This window comes from Saimiri boliviensis, chromosome 7 (genome assembly GCF_048565385.1).
Source record: "Saimiri boliviensis isolate mSaiBol1 chromosome 7, mSaiBol1.pri, whole genome shotgun sequence".
NCBI lineage: Eukaryota > Metazoa > Chordata > Mammalia > Primates > Cebidae > Saimiri > Saimiri boliviensis.
Window position 1 is genome coordinate 48,913,506 of NC_133455.1, and position 19,038 is coordinate 48,932,543.

Sequence of the window (19,038 nt, forward strand, 5' to 3'; positions counted from 1 at the left end):
GTATTTTAAAAGTTTCTCTTAAAAATGTGCATACCAAAAGAGGAATGCTGGTTCTTTGGTGCACATCATTAGCAGAGATGAGTTTATCAGGGGTGTGAGTCAAACTGAAACTTACAGAAGAAATGGCTGTGTGCCCATTACCACATGACTCAAAAAAAGCCTACCTAAGTTTCTTCATCTTCAAAATGAAAGTGGCACTAAATACTTCACAAATTGATGTGATGAGATGAGATGATTTATGGAAGCACTCAACAGTGTTTGGGGCATAGTGATGTTCACTCTTGAATCTAAAATAGGCAGAACAATAATGAAGCATAGCAGGGAGAGTAAAATGAATGTAAACTCTGATAATACTTACAGTGCTAACTCTTAGCATTGGGAGAGCAACATGATACTTGGAGCAAAGAAGACATGTCCTGGGTGACAGGTGCCATGCGCTAAAGAGGATGACTTGACACAGGCAGGAAGTCCTCTAAAAGACATATTCTAACCAAGTATAGTTTTAACTACAATTTTTCTCTAGTGTTTTAAAACTTTTCTTGGTAGTCTGGAATAATATTAAAACCTATTTAGTCTAGGCACCATAGCTCACGCCTGTAATCCCAGCACTATGAGAGGCCGAGGCAGGTAGATTGCGAGGTCAGGAGTTCAAGACCAGCCTGGCCAAGATGGTGAAACCCTGTCTCTACTAAAAGTACAAAAATTATCTGGGCTTGGTGGCAGGTGCCTGTAATCCCAGCTACTAGGGAGGCTGAGACACAGAATTGCTTGAACCCAGGAGGCAGAGGTAGCAGTAAATCAAGATTGTGCCACTGCACTCCACCTGGGGTGACAAAGTGAGACTCCATCTCAAAAAAAAAAAAAAAAAAGCATTTAATTTTAATGACTGCTCACTGAAAGAAGGAAGAAATACACAAATCTCAGTAAGAACATAATGCACATACAGAACTCTACATTAGAAACTATCTGTGTGCTTTGATTTAATGTCACCTTTTCCCGTGTTAACTGTCAAAGTGAGGAATCGAAGAGAAAAATTCAGCTTTAACATGCATTAAATTGACAGCCAACCTCTGGAGACTGGAGACTTTATGGCTCAGGTACCAAGAAAAGACATTTGGTAGAAAACAGGAAGAAAATAATAATTATTACTATAAGGAAGGAAGCTATAATTAAAATTGCAGCCGTAAGAGCAAAGGGGACTCACTGTTGTCATGGAAGCATAGTGTTATTAATTTATGTCTTTTAACAGATTAAATCAACTGATTCTCTGTAATTGTCAACATAGCAATATAGTTGTTTACATTGTTTAATGGTTTTAATTAACATTCAGTATAAACCTTTTACAAAATAAAATACCTCAAAGCTAATAATTGAGTATGAGATACAAAGGTGAGTTCATTTCCTGATGTTAATGTATCAATACTTTACTAAAATGCCACACTATACTGTACATATACTATGAAAATAAAAGTATTAATTAGCTAAAGTTAGGCAGCAACAAACCTTACATGAACTCCCCGCCAAAAAATTATAAAATGTGAGGTCCCATTTTTTTAAGGTTAAGAAACCACATCACTTTTTCCTGAAATAGAAAGAAAGCCTAACCTATTTGACATGCTAGGGAAATCCAGATTTCTAGATACTTAAAACTGTCCCCATAAGTTCTTCGTGTAGCAAATTACCTATGCCAATTATTTGTTTGGGACATATGAACATGTATATATATATGACAACTGCCATACTGATTTTTCTGTTTTTTTAGCATTTAGGAGCTTCCACTGTAAAATAACCTATTTTGTTTCCATTCCCTTTATATTTCTAATACCATGAGTTATGAAATTCCCAAACTATCCTGTAGGTCATTGGCTTACAGTGCCTACTAAGTAACATTTGGCAATATCTGGAGACATTTTTGATTGTCACAACTGGGTGCTACTGGCATCTTTGAGTAAAGAGGGAAGAGATACTGCCGAACATCCTATAATACATAGAATCACCTCCCACAAAATAACAATTATTTGGCTCTGAACATCAGTGTCAGGCTGGAGAAACTCTGCTATAGAATAAATAAGTAAATGTGAAACAAGACAGCAACAGTAACTAAAGACTTTTTTTTTTTCCCTTGGAGAACAGATTCCACAAGTTATTTTTTAAGTTAAACAATTATGTTTCCCTAGTTTTTGGACATAACAGTGAGTCCTCTTTCTTATAATCATGATTTAGTGATTGAAGAAGGAAATCTTCACCATCAATAGGTATGAATAGAAATGAGAGACTGAGAAGTAGTTATGAGGATAGTATTAAATATAAAAGTATACGGCATAAAAAAAAAAAAAAACTTGTGATGACCTTTTTTTACTTTGAAGAGTGCATCAAACTGTAGCAGTATTTTTCAAGTTTAGTTGGGTTCAATTTTCTCTACATGTACAAGTTGAGATCTCGAGAATGCCAAAGCTTCATTAATTTGAGAAGGTTAGTTTGGCCCCATTTTTTCCCCATCTTGTGCAGACTATATAGCTACAGAATCCAGTCTTCTTTCTCAGGAGCAGTGCTTAACAGTTTTACCATATAAATACAATGTTTAGACTTTTTAGCTGATGTAAATTATCACGTTTTTTCTTAACAACTACACTGACATTTATTTAGCATTGGCTTTTAAAATTTATATAATCATGTATGCTAACAACTCACAAAGTTATAAAACCTCTTGTACAAATTTCAAAGCATGATACATTAAACATAAATATTATTTTTAGAATTATAACACTATTGCAAATATGCTGAAGTGAAAAACTGGCTGAGAATTTGCTTTCATGTATTTTGAGACTCTCAAGATATATTTTTAGAAACTATAAAAAGCAAGAGGAAAATTATTGCCAGACACATAAATAGGAAAAAAAAAAAAGAGACAAAATTACTACTTAGAAAGATGCCATTGACCGTTGCATATACAAGTTCAAAATTGGGGCCTACACCTAAACATATTGTAAGTTCAGAAATATTACAAATCAAGTCTTCCTGCCCTCTACCACGAGTGTCAGTATTTTCTAGCACCTGCTTGTGTGTTATTACAGTGGTTTCATGTGTGTTTAAATATGGTCACCAAATATAAACCTTAAGTATCAGAAAGAGATCTTTGCCTTTATAACCTTTTAAATCTTTTGAGCAATTCACTGACTTAAAAACATGATATTCCCCCATATGTGAGTTATATAAACACTATTAGAAATGGAGAAAAAAATCTCCAACACACTAGCAAAAGAAAGGCCAACGCATAATGCTTTTAAATGAACTTACATTAAATAAAAAGCAAAGATGAGTCCACATATATTTAAAATGCTTCCACTTTGGATAACCAATGTACTTTGTTCTACAGAGAAATGGAAAAGAAAGAAAAAAAATCATATATTATTTAAGAAGCCATTCAAGTGCTGCTTACGTAAATCAGTATCTTCCATAGAAATAAGCTGAGGCTAAAATGGGTGGGGGTGAAATGGTTAAATGGCTATCTTTTTGCTGCCATGTGTAAATCGTGGCACAAAACATGCTTAGCATGGCTTTATGCAAAGGTAATTGCAAGAATTATATTTTGCTATTGATTAATGGATTGCAGTTCAGAGGCAATTTAATAGTATAAAGCAAGGAGATAAGGAATAAATAGTTGCTAATAGAAGAGAAAAATAATTATGATCTTAACTTTATTGTCAAAGTCCTAATACTAGGGCTCTAGTAAGGTTTTCTGGAATGTTAACATATATAATTATACACATGTAAGAAGCTTATGCCAATGCTAAATCAGTGTCAACGTTGCTTTTACATTGCCAGAGGGTTTCTGTTGCAATTTCTGTTTCTGGACTCAAAAATCTGTGCAATCCTTTGACACCTTTATTGATTCGGACAGCTCTGAGAATACTGAGGCTGAACTATTACTGTTGCAGAACCAGATAGTTTTAGCTGATCTTTCATTTTTTAAGCTCAACATAAAATTGTTCACTGGAGGAACTGTCAATAGAATGTTCAACAAGGCGATGCTTCAAACTTTATCTTTCTTTCAAATTACTCAATGATGTTTCTCTTGTAAGTTACATGGGAGTTTCTGCTTACCTACTTTGACATTCACATCTTTTATCTCACTTTTTAGAAATTAAAACAGTTATAACTGAATCAAAATAGGGTTGTGCCAACAGTCACAATTTTCAGGAAAAAAAATACCTGCTGCCAGAAATTGTGTAAATGTCACAAGAATTCCACAAAACCTTGAAAAAGTATAGCCTTTTTTATGGTGATTGTTCAGCAAAACACTGTGTATTGGTTATCAGTGCCAGAGGAAGGCTTCAGTGATATGCAGGGTAGCAAAGATCATTATTGTGCCAACCATCATAAGTAGCAATTCAAACACGTCTGCCCACTACATCGTGGTATCAGAGTCGCCAAAGAAAACACTTTATTCACAGAAAAGGCAGAGCAACATCTGCTCCAACAGTTTGTCGTGATCCCTACTGGCTAGCACCCCACACACTCATCCCTCACACTCCTCTGACCCCTGCAGCCAGGCAGCACAATTGGCTTAGATGCAACCCTCTCCTGCCCACAGCAGAAGGAGCCCAGCCCTCTCTCACAGATTCTGAAATCCTAAAAGCTGGGAAGTGTGCATGCCTGAGGGGCATTACCATACACATGTAAGCCAAACCAAAAAACACTCACTGAGCCAGAAATAGAGAAAGATATCCCCCACACAAGGTGGTAAACCAGCACAGGCTGCATGGGCTCTTTATCTCTTGGCAAGGAAGTATTTTGGGCCTAAAGCCCATTTGAATGTGGCCAAGCATGGATCAAAAGATTGCTCTCAGGTGAGTGCCTTTCCAATAGTGATGAATTTCAGCACCTTGGAAAAATTTACTAATTTTTTTTCTTCTATTTATTAAGCATTAGTTGACCAGATGATCCACGCATTCAAAGTCTAGCTAAACTGTCCTAAAACCCTAAGTTTCTTGGCTTATATTAATTGGCATAATTGCTTCCTCCAAATGGTTTATTTCTCCTGAAATGCTGATCACTTGAAATGCGCTCTAACTTAAAAGTGACTGACATCACTCAGATCATCAATGTTACTGCCCCCATATTGAACTGAACTTAATGTGGAAGGGTGACATCCCTCACCTCATTCTATTTGGATCAGCAACATGCTTATATGTCATTTACTTTAGATTAGCTCTCTTCTTTTCTCCATTAGTTCGGCTGTACCAGATGGTATCATGTAAGTGTGACTATTTGCTATTGGCACATTCTACACTCCCTTCTGATGGCCAGATGTATCTTTTGGGCTTCAGTTCTCATAGGTCTGCATGTTGTTATTCTTTTCTTCCTGTATACTGAGTAGATTAAGAGGTCAAAACCACAGAATTAGCAAGAGTTGTCCCTATTATGTTATGGGGGAAAGAGAGATCTTCATTGAAAAACCCACTTTATAAATATTCAGACAGTTGAATTTTGTTTGTTGACATATGCCTAGATAAGTCTTCAGTACTTTATTATCATCTCCCCTACAGCATGGAAGTTGCACACTAACCTAAAACAAAAAAATCTTTGTCCAGGAAAAGATGTAAAATATATAAAAAAAGAGGAAAACTACATTTACCCCCAATTTAAAATTTTCAAGTAGGATTTCCAAAATAAGGACAAAATATTGAAAATGTCTTATGCTTTGATATCACTTAGTTGTATGTTCATGTTGTTTTATGACTACAGTTTAAAAAGGCAAAAAGATGTCTTTTTTACAGAAAAATTGGCTTTTTCTCTTCAATAATTATTTACATGTTTTTAAGTGGAAGTGGACCATTGTAAGTAAAAGGAATTTATCAGACATAAAGAACAGGGTCAGCAGGTGACCCTGAATTGAAATGTGTCTGATACAACTTATTCCAAGTTTTTTTGTGCATTTTATGTAAATAGGAGCAAAAAAAAAATGTGCTGACAGAGAAGAATGTGAAATCAAGAGATGATTTATATAAGATGAAATAGCAAATGGTTCACATGTTCCTGTAAATCATTGCATAGAAAGGAAAAACTGGAAAATTCTGATAAGAGAGGGAAAGTTGCTCAAAGGGTGTTCTTAAACAGGCTAGAGGGATCTGATGCATTTGTGGAGGGCATGGTCTTAGACTGGGGAATGAAGAGATTATTCTGAAGGAACAGGAGGGAAGATGAAGTTATAAGCTCCATGGAAGGTAACTGATGGATGTGGTGGTGGAAATGCAAAGAATTTCTCTTCTGATTTGCTTTTTTATTGAAAGAGAAAATTATAGTCATCATCTGGATACATGGATGGGGAGGAAAATATTGGATGTTAGACGAGAGAAAAGGCAGTTATTTGGAAGAATGGAAGAATGAACAGATAAGGAAATGTTACAGGACTTTTGGACAACACCCAAGGCCTGACATGAGGTTAACGATCATGAATCCCAAATGATTAGATAATGTTCAATGGATGGCCACACTAAAAAAACAGGTAATGGGCTACAATTTAGATATAAGAACCACAGAAAACTCAAATAGGCAGCTCATTACTAGAAAGATGGCCTTTGCTTTGATTCAAAGGAGTGGCCAATCAATGCCGACGTATATGATTTAGTTAAAATATTTAAATATAGCTGTATTTTCAGTACTTGCTGTTTTAATTAAATTTGTTAGTTAATGATTATATATTATTGAGAATTTCCTTGAAGAAACTTACCAGCTTCAGGAAAGTCCAAAATATACAAGTTTAAAATGTAAAAATTAGGTATAGCTAAGAGGGATTTTTAAATGGTTAATCAGAGATATAATTGAGTGCCCAAGAGAGGCTTCATCTACATTAAAATTTTGTCCTGATACAACCCACTTGATACAGAGTTGTTATCAAAGATTTATGGTATAGCATCTGAGAAATTATTATAATGAGTAACAGCTTAAGATATTTAGACTATCCATTAGTAAGAGAAAATTATATGTAGTTGCTCCTTGACTACAATGGGTTACATCTCAATAAATCTGTCATAAGTTAAAAAATCATAAAATTTAGTTTAATATTTAATACACCTAACATGCCAAACATCATAGCTTAGCCTACTCTACCTTAAATGTGCTCAGTATACTTATATTAGTCTACTATTAGACTAATCATCTGGCAAAGTGGTATACTCTTGGGTATTGGTTGTTCATGCTCATAACTGCATGACTGGGAACTGTGGCTCACTACTGCTGTCCAGCAACCTGAGACTCTTGTTCAGCATACTGCTAGTTCAGGAAAGGCTCAGAACTGGGGAGGGATAGCATTGGTAGAAATACCTAATGTAGATGATGGGGTGATGGATGCAGCAGACCACCACCATGGCACATGTATACAAACCTGCATGATGTACACATGTACCCCAGAACTTAAAGTATAATAATAAAAAAAAATACGGTTTATAATAAATATCTTCAAATTTTCAAATTTTTGCCAAAAAATTAATTGGAAGTTAAATCAATGTAAACCAGGGATTGTATACTTGTGGTATAGATAAAACCAATAACTCATTTTAATTAAGCAGGCACAAGATAGCATCTACTTTTACATTTGTAAGGGATTCTTCCAAGGCTCTTTGGGGCACTGTAATCGAGTACAGATGTCTCCTTTCAAAACTTTGACTTTACAAAACATAATTTTAACCCGTCTGCAAATGAAATGGCTAGCCATAAGGTCAACTAGTGGAAAAAAGGATAAATTGGTTCAGTGAACTTAAATTCATTTTTAAGTATATTAAAACCTGCCAACGTGTATATAGATGGAGTATGGATAGGTATAGGCCCCAATTATGATTCTTACATTTAAAAAAAGCATGAGAACCAAAACAGAAAGGCAGTGGAACAACCTTCCTATATACATTAAAATTACTATAAAAATACCATAATTTTGAAAGAATATATCATTTCAGGAAAAAAGTCAGAATAAAGGGAGCATTTATTCCAATCCCTTAGAAGCCCTCAAACATTCAATTATACTATCTCCTACTAGGAGGATAAAGATATAAAACAAAGAAATAACGCCTGGCCTATATAATTTACAGTCAAATGTTAACAAATGTACAATGGTGAGAAAAAATTTTCAGATAAAATATGAGTACAATATAATGCCATATGGCAAATGTACTTTACTGCACAGATGGCTCATAGAAACTTAGTGAAGATGGTTTGGAGATTTACTATATACACATAAGTTAGAGTCTTTAAAATTAGACAGTACAAGGGAGGAAGTTTAACAGTCAATTGAATAAAATAGGTATAGAAAAAATGTGCTATGATAAAGGAATGAGGGTAGATGTCAATCAGGAAAAGAATAATTAGAATAATTAGAAATATTTTATTACAATAATTTGGAAACATCATTTTGTTTTTAAATAATGGCAACCCATATTACTATGACTTAAGGTTGAGAATATTGAGGATACAAAAGCAAATAAAAATGAGAATCATCAATTCAGATTATTAAATGCATTTCTACCCATGAGATGATCACTAAGAATGGCTTGAGGGTGACACAGATTTATTTTAATGACATTGGCTATATTGCCACAGATATGTGGTAGAAGTTTTATTGTCTTAAAGACATTTGTCTTTTAATAATTAACTGCCTTGAGAAATGAAGAAACGTGTTCTATTTAAGACGATAAAGCAATACAAAAAGTCCCTAATGAAGATCACAGATAATTTCCTAGTGATTAATGAGGCAGTTGGACCAGAGGTATCCTATTTCAGGTCCTCTTACAAAAAGTATCTTTACAGTTTTTTAATTCATTAAAAATGATAGGGTACATATCGTTTGCTTCATTTATGCCATCAATTTCAAATCATATTATATATTCAGGCATTTGTGTTTTAATAGTTATATGGCTAATAAATGCTTCTAAAATACAGGTTTTGTTGTTTGTGTACAAACCAAAATTTATTTCAAAGTTATTTTGTAGTTAATGTACATAAAACCGGATATATAAAGAATTTAACTTGGTAGGAAAGGCCAATATATAAGGTTAACATTTTATTATCTTAAAATTGAAAAATAAATTTAATGTAAATACTCATAAGAAATTAGAAGAGTGAATAAGTGCATTAAAGGAAAAGCAATACTCACTTTCCTGACATACTTCACTCACCCACCTAACCATTTCCATAATCCATTTTCCATAGGTAACAACTGTTAACTATATCTTATGCATATTTTAAGAGACTTTTTTTATTCACAGGAGTATTGTGTGTGTATGTGCATGCACGTGTATTGGGGTATACACATATTTACACTTTGAATAAATATATAAAATTTTCAATTGCTGTATTTTACATTACTGTTATAATTGGTTTAACCATTTTTATAAATAGGAATCTTTTATATAACCATTTTTATAGACTGGCGCAGTTTTGTACTATTATAAGTAATGCCCTAATAGGTCAGGTGCAGTGGCTCACACCTATAATCCCAGCACTTTGGGAGGCCGAAGTGGGTGGATCAGCTGAGGTTGGGAGTTTGAGACCAGCCTGACCAACATGGAGAAACACTGTCTCTACTAAAAATACTAAGTTAGCTGGGCATGGTGGCACATGCATCCTGGCTACTCAGGAGTCTGAGGCAGGAGAATCGCTTACACCTGGGAGGCAGAGGTTGCAGTGAGCCAAGATTGCGCCATTGCAGTCCAGCCTAGGGCAACAAGAGCAAAACTCAAAAAAAAAAAAAAAAAAAAAAAAAAAAAAATTCTGTAATAAACATCTTGGTATTAGTATCTTTTGATTCTTGTGTGGTAACGTGCTTTAGATGGTATTTGTCAAATATTATGTACTTATATACAATGCTAAACTGTCTTCTAAGACGACTCTACCAATATACGTTCCAGTCATTTTTCCGTAACCTTACATTTCTCTCTTGTCCACTCTCCAGTCAGTTTTCCATGAAACACAGTGATCACTTTAAAATGTAAGCCTCTTAGGACTCTGCATAAAATCTTCCAGGTTTTTATGCTATATTAATCTGCTCAGGCTGCCATACCAGAACACCACAGACTGGGTGATTTAAACAACATAAATTTATTTTCTCACAGTTCTGGGGCTGAAAGTCCAAGTCCAAGGTACTGGCAGGAATGGTTTCTGGTGAGCACTCTCCCTTGGCTTGTAGATGGCTGCTTTCTCACTGTGTCCTCACATGGCCTTTTCTCTGTGCACAGACTGAGAGACAGTGAGAGGGAGTCAGGGACAGAATGGAAGAGCTAGAAAAAGGCTAGTTCTTTCTCTTATATGGAGACCAATTCTATAGGCTTAGGACCCTACCCTTATGAACTCATTTAACTGTAATTACCACCTTAAAGGTCCTATCTCCAAATATAGTCACGTTGGGAATTAGGAATTCAATAGAGCAACTTTGTGGGGACAAAATTCATTCTATAACAACTGCTGACATTCAAGTATGATGCACACTTCTTACCAGGTCAGATCTGTATAATTCAGACTGAATAAACTGGCCCTTATTACCTCCCCTAACTTATGCCTTCTTTCTTCCTCACACTACTGAAACATTGGACTTAAGCTAGCAGAACTTCTGTACTCTCTAGATGCTAGGCTTTTTATTTAATAAGGCCTTCACAAATGCTGTTCCATTAACTGGAATACCTACCTACTGGACCACTCCCACCTGCAACACACACACCTTTCTCTGTGGTTACCTTGAGTTCATGCTTTAAGCCTCACTTTAAAAGTAGTTCCTCAGAGTAGATTTGCCTAGCCATCTTAAGCAGGTACTTCTCTTCTAAGCTCATTGTCTTTGCTTTAAAATAATTCAGATATTTTTATTGTGTAACCATTCTATTTAATACTTCAACATTTCACATGTACAAGTTTATTTGTGCTATAACAGATTTCTACAAACTTGCAGGTAAACACAAATTGATTTTACATTTTGTCAGGTTGTGAGTCCAAAATGTGTTTTATGGGACTAAATTTAAGGCATCTGCAGTGGAGGCTCCAGGAGAGAATGTTTGATCTTTTGCAGCTTCAAGAGGCCACTACATTTGTTGGCTTGTGGCTTCTTTCATCTTCAAAGCTCATCTCTCCAACTTCTGACTCCCTCTTACAAAGGACCCTTATGATTATATTGGGTCCACTCAGATATTCTAACATAATACCCCCATCTCTAGATCATTAACTTATTCACATTTTCAAAGTTTCTTTTATCATAGAAAGTAGAATATTCACAGATCCCAGGGATTGGGACATGGATATTTTAGGGGGTCCATTATTCAGCTTATAACACCACTGTAGGCTTAAAGTATACTAATATATTCTGTTAACAGCTGTATTTCTTGTACTATTTTGTTAAATACCTGATTGACTAAGTTAATGCTTGGCAATTCTGGATCATATTATTAATTAGCTTTTTGCCAATGTGAATAATGGAAAAAGAGGTGTTTAAATAATTTTTTTTGCATTTACATTATTGAGAAAAGCATATTTTTACTCTTTACTGGAAGAGACCGTAATTTGTATTTCTTCAAGCTGCTTATTCATAGTCTTTGCTTTAATATCCTTGGATTCCTTGCCATTTTTAATTATGTTAACAGCTTTTGTATATTAAGAAACTTGTCCTTGTTCAAAACGGGACAAATATTTTTTGCTAGCTTATCTTTGTCTTTTTTCTTCTTTAAGGTTATTTTTTGGCCAGAAACATTGCATACTTATAACAAAATTCCTGTCTTCTGAAAGTTATGACCTTATATTTTGTATGTTAATGTTACCGTAAATCCCTTGCCTTTTTTCATCATTTTTACTTTTTATTTAGTTAGTTAATTTTCTATATTCTATTTTTTTGAGATGGAGTCTCATGCTGTCCCAGGCTGGAGTGCAGTGGAACAATCTTCACTCACTGCAACCTCTGCCTCCTGAGTTCAAGCAATTTTCCTGCCTCAGCCTCACAAGTGGCTTGGATTACAGGTGCATACCACCGTGCCCGGCTAATTTTTTTGTATTTTTAGTAGAAACAGGGTTTCGCCATGTTGGCCAGGCTGGTCTCGATCTCCTGACCTTGGGTGATCCACCTGCCTTGGCCTCCCAAAGTGCTGGGATTACAGGCGTGAGCCACCGTGCCTGGCCCATTTTTACTTTTGTTTGCTGAATCAGGAGAACTTTTTTTTTTTTCTTTAAAGAATGAGATAAAACTGTAAATACAATTTTTCCAAAGTAATAGTCAGTAGTCTGAACACTATTTTTTAAATCTATCTTTCCCTTTAGTTTTAAATTTTATCTTTTTATTGTGGTAATACCACATAAATACCTAAATATTGTAGAGATTTCTATTACGTCTCACTGATCTATCTCTGAGTTAAGATTATGCATGTAATGTCTATAAATTTATAATTTGTTTCAGTCAATGTTTGAAAGATTCACTTCTCTAAACTCATCATTTCCAGAGATTCCTTGATCATCAAACAAAAAAATCCAGCACCCTGTTAGTCTGTTGACATTCAATTCATAGATTTGTTTTAGGATAATTGAAATATCAAAAGTATTCCTATTCAAGAACAAGAGACATGTTTTCATTTATTAAATTCTTTAATATTATTAACATATTAAGGTTTAATTCATATAGACCTACCCTTTTCATTTTTTTACTGGTGATTTTATGTTTTAATGTTATTTTTAATTGAGTCTATAAATGGAAGCTTCTTTTTTGTTTTATATAGTTATTACTGTGTTTTAGAGATTTGTGAATTAGATTTTCTGAAACAAAAATTATATAGGAAATAAGAAAATGTAATTTCTGTTATGTATAAATCCTGTCTCAATCTTGTTCATTTATTACCACTGCATCTACTACTACTTTAATAATGGCTTAAAATTATTAGTAATGTATTACTCCTTCTTGACTTTAATGGAAACCTTTCAGAGCTTGAATCATTAAGTCATGGAATTTTGAGACAAACACATATACATAGCTCTATCAAGAAATATTAATCTCTTCCTAAGTTAGGAATAATTTATTATCAAAAATCTAATATGTTGCAAATGTCCTCAGGATAGATTTCATTGTATTTCTTCCTTGACATGCATATATAGATTTTTGAAAATACAATTATCTGATTTTGGTTTTAGTCTAATGCCGGTTTCTTCTTAATTTCTTCTCAGAAGTGAGCTTACCACAATCCAAGTATGGTAAAGAATATAAAACTTCTTCAGTATCTTACATGCTGTTTTGCCAACTGATACTTTCTTTTTAATACCAATTCAATTATGTATTCTGTTTTCAACTAGAAAATCATCCACTTTAATGAAGTTATGCAATGTATTATTACAGGGTAATTAAAAGTTTTCTGCTATAATGTATGACTTTCCTAAGTATCTGTAGTCATTTCAAAAATTATAGTTCATGTTGCTTGCCATCTCTTTTGTTGATTAGACTGCTTACAGATGTACATACTCACAGTATGCTAGTTTGGGGGTCCTCTAACTCTAATGAAGAGACTTTGGGATTTCTTACAAATTTTTATTATTTTAATTTATTAATTTATGCTTTCTTCCAGTTTTTCTTTTCTAATATTTTCAAATTAAATGTATATGTATTCTTGATATTAATTTCTATGACTTTTATACATATCTTTAGCTAAATCTCCCAGATTTTAGGACATAAATATTTCATCACATTTGAGATGTTGTTTGCTTGTAAATACATACATTTATTAAACTGGAGATGAGAAGGGTTCTATACATGGTCATATATTATATAAATAAGCCATATACTCTCTCTATATAGTCATTTAGTATCTTGATATATTTTTTCCTTTACGGACCATGTAGGACAATTGTTATCTAACCATTTTTTTACACCCTCAAAATGTATTCAGAGTCTTGAAGAATTTTGGTATATATGGGTTATCTCTATAAGTATTTACTCAAAATTAAGATAAAAAGTATTTTCAAAGATATATTTAACAACTAATTAAAAAAGACCTGTTACATGTTGGTGTAAATAACATTTTTATGAAAATCCATATTTTTCAAAACAGCAACTGATATTGTTTACATTCTTGTGAATATATTTAATGTCTAGCTTAATAGAATGAGTCAACTCTCATATCTGCTTCCTCAATCTCTTGCAATACCACAAATCATATATTCTCTAGAAAACTTTCATAGAAAATGAAAGATTAAAGGGCAAATTATATTTTAGTGTAATGGGTTTTCACCTTGTGAACTAAGTAAAATTTGTGAAGACCCCTCAGAAACCCAGGTCAAACTTTTAAAACACTTTTTGTGATAGATATTTTAAATAATTTCCTGATAGTTTATTGCTTAAGGAGAGGGCTTTGACCACAATATTTTTTTCTTTCATTTCTTATTTTATCTAATTAAATATTAGTTAAATTCTTTCCGTATCCTTGAATTTTGGTAACTTCACCAGAATATGCTTTGCTGTTTTTGTTCTTTATCAGTTCATTATTGATGAAGCTCTGCCATTCTAGGTTACAACTGAACATTTTATTTCATTCAAAGCAACTATTTTATCTTTAAATATTATTCATGTCTCATTTGTACTCTTCTGTTTAGTAATGTAATTATGTATATATTGGTCCTTCTTCATCTTAGTTATTCTTATTTAAACTAGTTTCTTTTGATTTTTAAAAATTTTTTGTGTGATATTTTTCCCTCAAATCTGTCATCATAGCTGATTTTATAGGCAATCAACTTCTCTTTGCTTCTAATGTGTATTTTATTTCAGTAATGATCTTATAATCTATAATTTCAATGAGCATTACTGTATTCAATTGTGTCATTTATCTTTTCTATGAATATGTTTTTGATTTTAATGATTTGGTATTTTTTTCCCCTGAGATTTCTTTTTTATGGAGCAATTTCCCTATGTTTTTCCCCAGGGGCCTTTGACTTTTTATTTCCTCTTTTTTGTTACACATGGGAATAGATATATTAAATTCTTTATGATTATTACTCACATACAAATGGGAGCAGTTTTATTCATCCTCGTTTTTAAGACATAAGCTGAGTCAGCTTCAATTTAAAAATGTAGTTTAGAAAATATTCCCCTCTGATCTTATCCACCCTAGGGAGGATTTACTACTCAGTTTTTAATGTTCACATTTTCTAATGATTCATTTTCTATGTAAGAGGTCATTTTACCTATGGTATGCTTATAAGGAATTCCCAAAATGTATCTCTACCCTGATCCCTAAAACTAGTGAATGTTTCAGAAAAACAACTTTGCAGATGAAATAAAGGATGTTTAGATTAGGACACCTTTCTTGATGATGAAGGCACTTAGGTGGGTACGAAGTGCCTTCATATATCCTGATAAAGGGAGTACCAAGGGGGATTTTACATACACACACATGAAGGTTGTATGACAATCAAAGCAGAGACTGGTGTTGTGCAGCTACATGCCAAGGAATGCTGGCAGCACCTGAATCTGAAAGAGGAAAAGAGTAGATTTTCTCCTAAAACCTCTAGAGGGAGTACAATTTTGTCAATGCTTGGATTTCAGGGTTCTGGACTTCAGAATTGCAAGAAAACTTTTGTTGTCTTAAGTTACACATTTTGTGGTAACTTATTGCACCATCCACAAGAAACTAACACAATTCTCTACTTAGAAATTACTTCTTTCGGTGACTTAATGCTCATATTTCTCTGATCAGCTGGCTTGAAAGGCTGATGGCGTCTTTCTCTTCTGCCCCTCTTACCTTTAGCTTTCTTCTTGTGGATAATAGATAAAACACTTAGATAATGTATGCGTAGACGTCCCATTTCTTGACTTTGGCTACAGTGATTTTACCTGCTTCGCCGATAATTATCCTTCTATGTGGCTCTTAAAAAATCGTTTCCTTAGAATGTTCATAACTCAATTACTTTTATGAAAACTTCTAGTTTGCTAGAGATCAAGGTAAACTAATATTTAAAATTTGTTTTATTATACTTTAAGTGCTGGGGTACATGTGCAGATCTTGCAGGAAACTAAATTTTTTATACTGGTAAAATTGAGTAAATTATCTGCATGTTGTTTACACCAAAAAAAGGTCTCACAATACCCTGTTTGTCTTGAAGGCAAAAATTATGAATATAGATACTTGAAATCCATAACTACTGCAAGTATTAAAGCTGCATTCCCTAATGTCTCCTATCTACACTGCCATTGAAAAAAACCAGCTATCTACAATGGGGGTTGGAAGACTGCAGCTGGTTGGCCAAATTTGGACCACTGCCTGTTTTGGCAAATAATGTTTGATTGGAACACAGCTACACTCAGTTATTTACATACTGTCTTTGGCTGCTTTTCTTCAACAGCAGAAGTGAGTAACTGTGAAAGAGACCCTCTACCCTATGAAGCCTGTAGTATTCATTATCTGATCCTGTACCAAAAAAAAGTTTGCTGACCCCTGATCTACAGAAAGAAAACAAAAGGAAATGTGATAGAAACTGCACAAAGATTCTTTTCTTGGTCCTTTGAGCTCTAAAATTTTTGTCCAGGTTTGCAGAAAGTTTATTATTTATTAATTTTTAATGGAATATTACAGTTTCGAAACATCTTGGAAACATTTATATTGTTATTGCATTTGAATGAAATTTTGAGAAAAAATGAGTGTAGCTGAAATATGCAAATGTATCTGGGATCTAAATGAATAGATAAATTCTGAAATATCAGTCACAAAATATTTCTCTCTACAAAAATATAAATAACTCAAATACAAGCATGTATCTAAGACTTTCTTTACATGACTTTATCTTTTTATCCAAAAAAAAAGAGTCCTATTTCAGTTGGAATATATTACTTTCCTAAAATAAATGATAGAATTATTTATAAAAAATATCAATGGGTTAACAAAATACATATGCTGTTTTAGGAAGCAGAACATTCATTTTTTACTCTTAATAAATTTGTAATTTATTTTTCTGCATGCAAAAAAAAAAACGAGCAAAATACACATATACTTTATTACTAGAGAGCCCTGCATCACATGCACAGTTTACGAGAGCAAAACAAAACACCAAAACAATCCCAAAACATAGGTGTCAGATTTATGTTTCTAGCGTTGAAATAGAAGCCAACTTCAGGCTGTGTGGATGGATTTCTATGTCAATCTCATATCAAAACTCAGAAATACCTATGTTGCTAATATATACTTGTGTATATTTAGCATAGCTGAAGATGTTATCACAAATTGCAATTAGAAAAAAATATAAGAATTAAGTGTTTAAAATATGTTTAATGTCTGATAAATGAAAACCATTTACCTATGTGTTAGGCTACATCATTCTTTGAAAAGTTGCAAAAGTTCAACTCAAACTGCTTTAGCAATAACAATAGAAGGAATTTACTGATGTGTACTAACTATAAAGTACTAGAATTTAGATGATGTTATCAGAATTTGGATTTCTTCCAAACCTGTCTCGTCTTTTCTTTGTTAGCTTCATTATGTCCCAGTTAGGGTCCTTGGTCACTGTGGCCTCCTAGCTCCACAGTATAAGAAAGTTTATCTTCCCCAGTACTTCCAAAAAAGGTTGCCAGATAGCTGTAATTCTATCAGATTCCCAAATTAAAACAATTAAAATGCTCAGTATGATTAAAGCCCAATAAATTGTATTGTTCATAGAGTGTAAAATAATAAAACTATATAAGAGCGCAATTTGTTGATATTTAGAGGCAGGCATTATACTATGAAAGACATGAATAAACATTTTGAAGTCAAATAGTATCTCTAAATTTAAGAATCTGTGGCCAAAATACCTAATTTCTGCACATAAGGAAATAATGAGAATAGGAACATTTGATCAAGAAGTTAAAACCTTATTTATGGCCGGGCATGGTGGCTCAAGCCTGTAATCCCAGCAGTTTGGGAGGCCTAGGAGGGTGGATCACGAGTTCAAGAGATCAAGACCATCCTGGTTAACATGGTGAAACCCCGTCTCTACTAAAAATACAAAAAAGTAGCTGGGCATGGTGGCGCATGCCTGTAATCTCAGCTACTCGGGAGGCTGAGGCAGGAGAATTGCCTGAACCCAGGAGACGGAGGTTGCAGTGAGCCGAGATCGCGCCATTGCATTCCAGCCTGGGTAACAAGAGCGAAACTCCGTCTCAAAAAAAATAAAAGATAAAAAAAATTTAAAAAAACCCCTTATTTATTATTTCAAAACCTGGAAGCCAGTAAAATATTCAGCAATATTAACACTTAAAACTGGGTGCACTGGTATGTGCCTGTAGTCTCAACTACACAGGAGGCAGGAGGATTGCTTGAGCCCAGGATTTTGAGGCCAGGCTGGGCAACATAGCAAGACACTGCCTCTATTGAACAATAAATACCACTTAACGTTGTGGCATATGCTTTGAAAATTAGTATGTCATTAAATAATTTAGCAAATTCTTATTTTACCATGATACATGTATCATTACTTTTTGTACCGTTACTTTCATTATTCCCCCTCCTTGCTTATAATTATTTTATTAAGTTCATCAAATGGTTTTTTGGAGATTGTTTTGTATTTAATAGTAGAATATGTTAAAAGAGACTTTTCCCTTTAAGTTTATGAAGTGCTTTTCCAACATCTTTCTCCTTCCCCCAGAGCACTTTTCACCGGTGAGCTCTGTGATGTTTGTATTGCTTTTTCTCTTCACTGATCATCAGTTAAGAAAACAACTGTCTAGAAGTGTTTGCCAGCAGAAGTAGCCCATAAATTTTTCTTGATCTCAATCTCACTTCATTTGTATGGTGTTCTTTTTGTAGATAAAATACCAATTAAATTCCCTCATCCAAATATTCATCTTTAACTAGATTTCATCAGCTTTGTCCCTACTCAGGTGGCATTTTACTTCTGTCTTACGATTTTCTTTTGTTATAGACGGATACAATATGCAACAGACTACAATTCCTAGCACACTCTGCTCTCAGTCTTCATGGGGCAGCACTTATCTAAAGAAAGTCATGTATTGCTGGTGCCCACATTTCTTAGATTTTCCTAAACTACACACCAGGTCCTCTCACC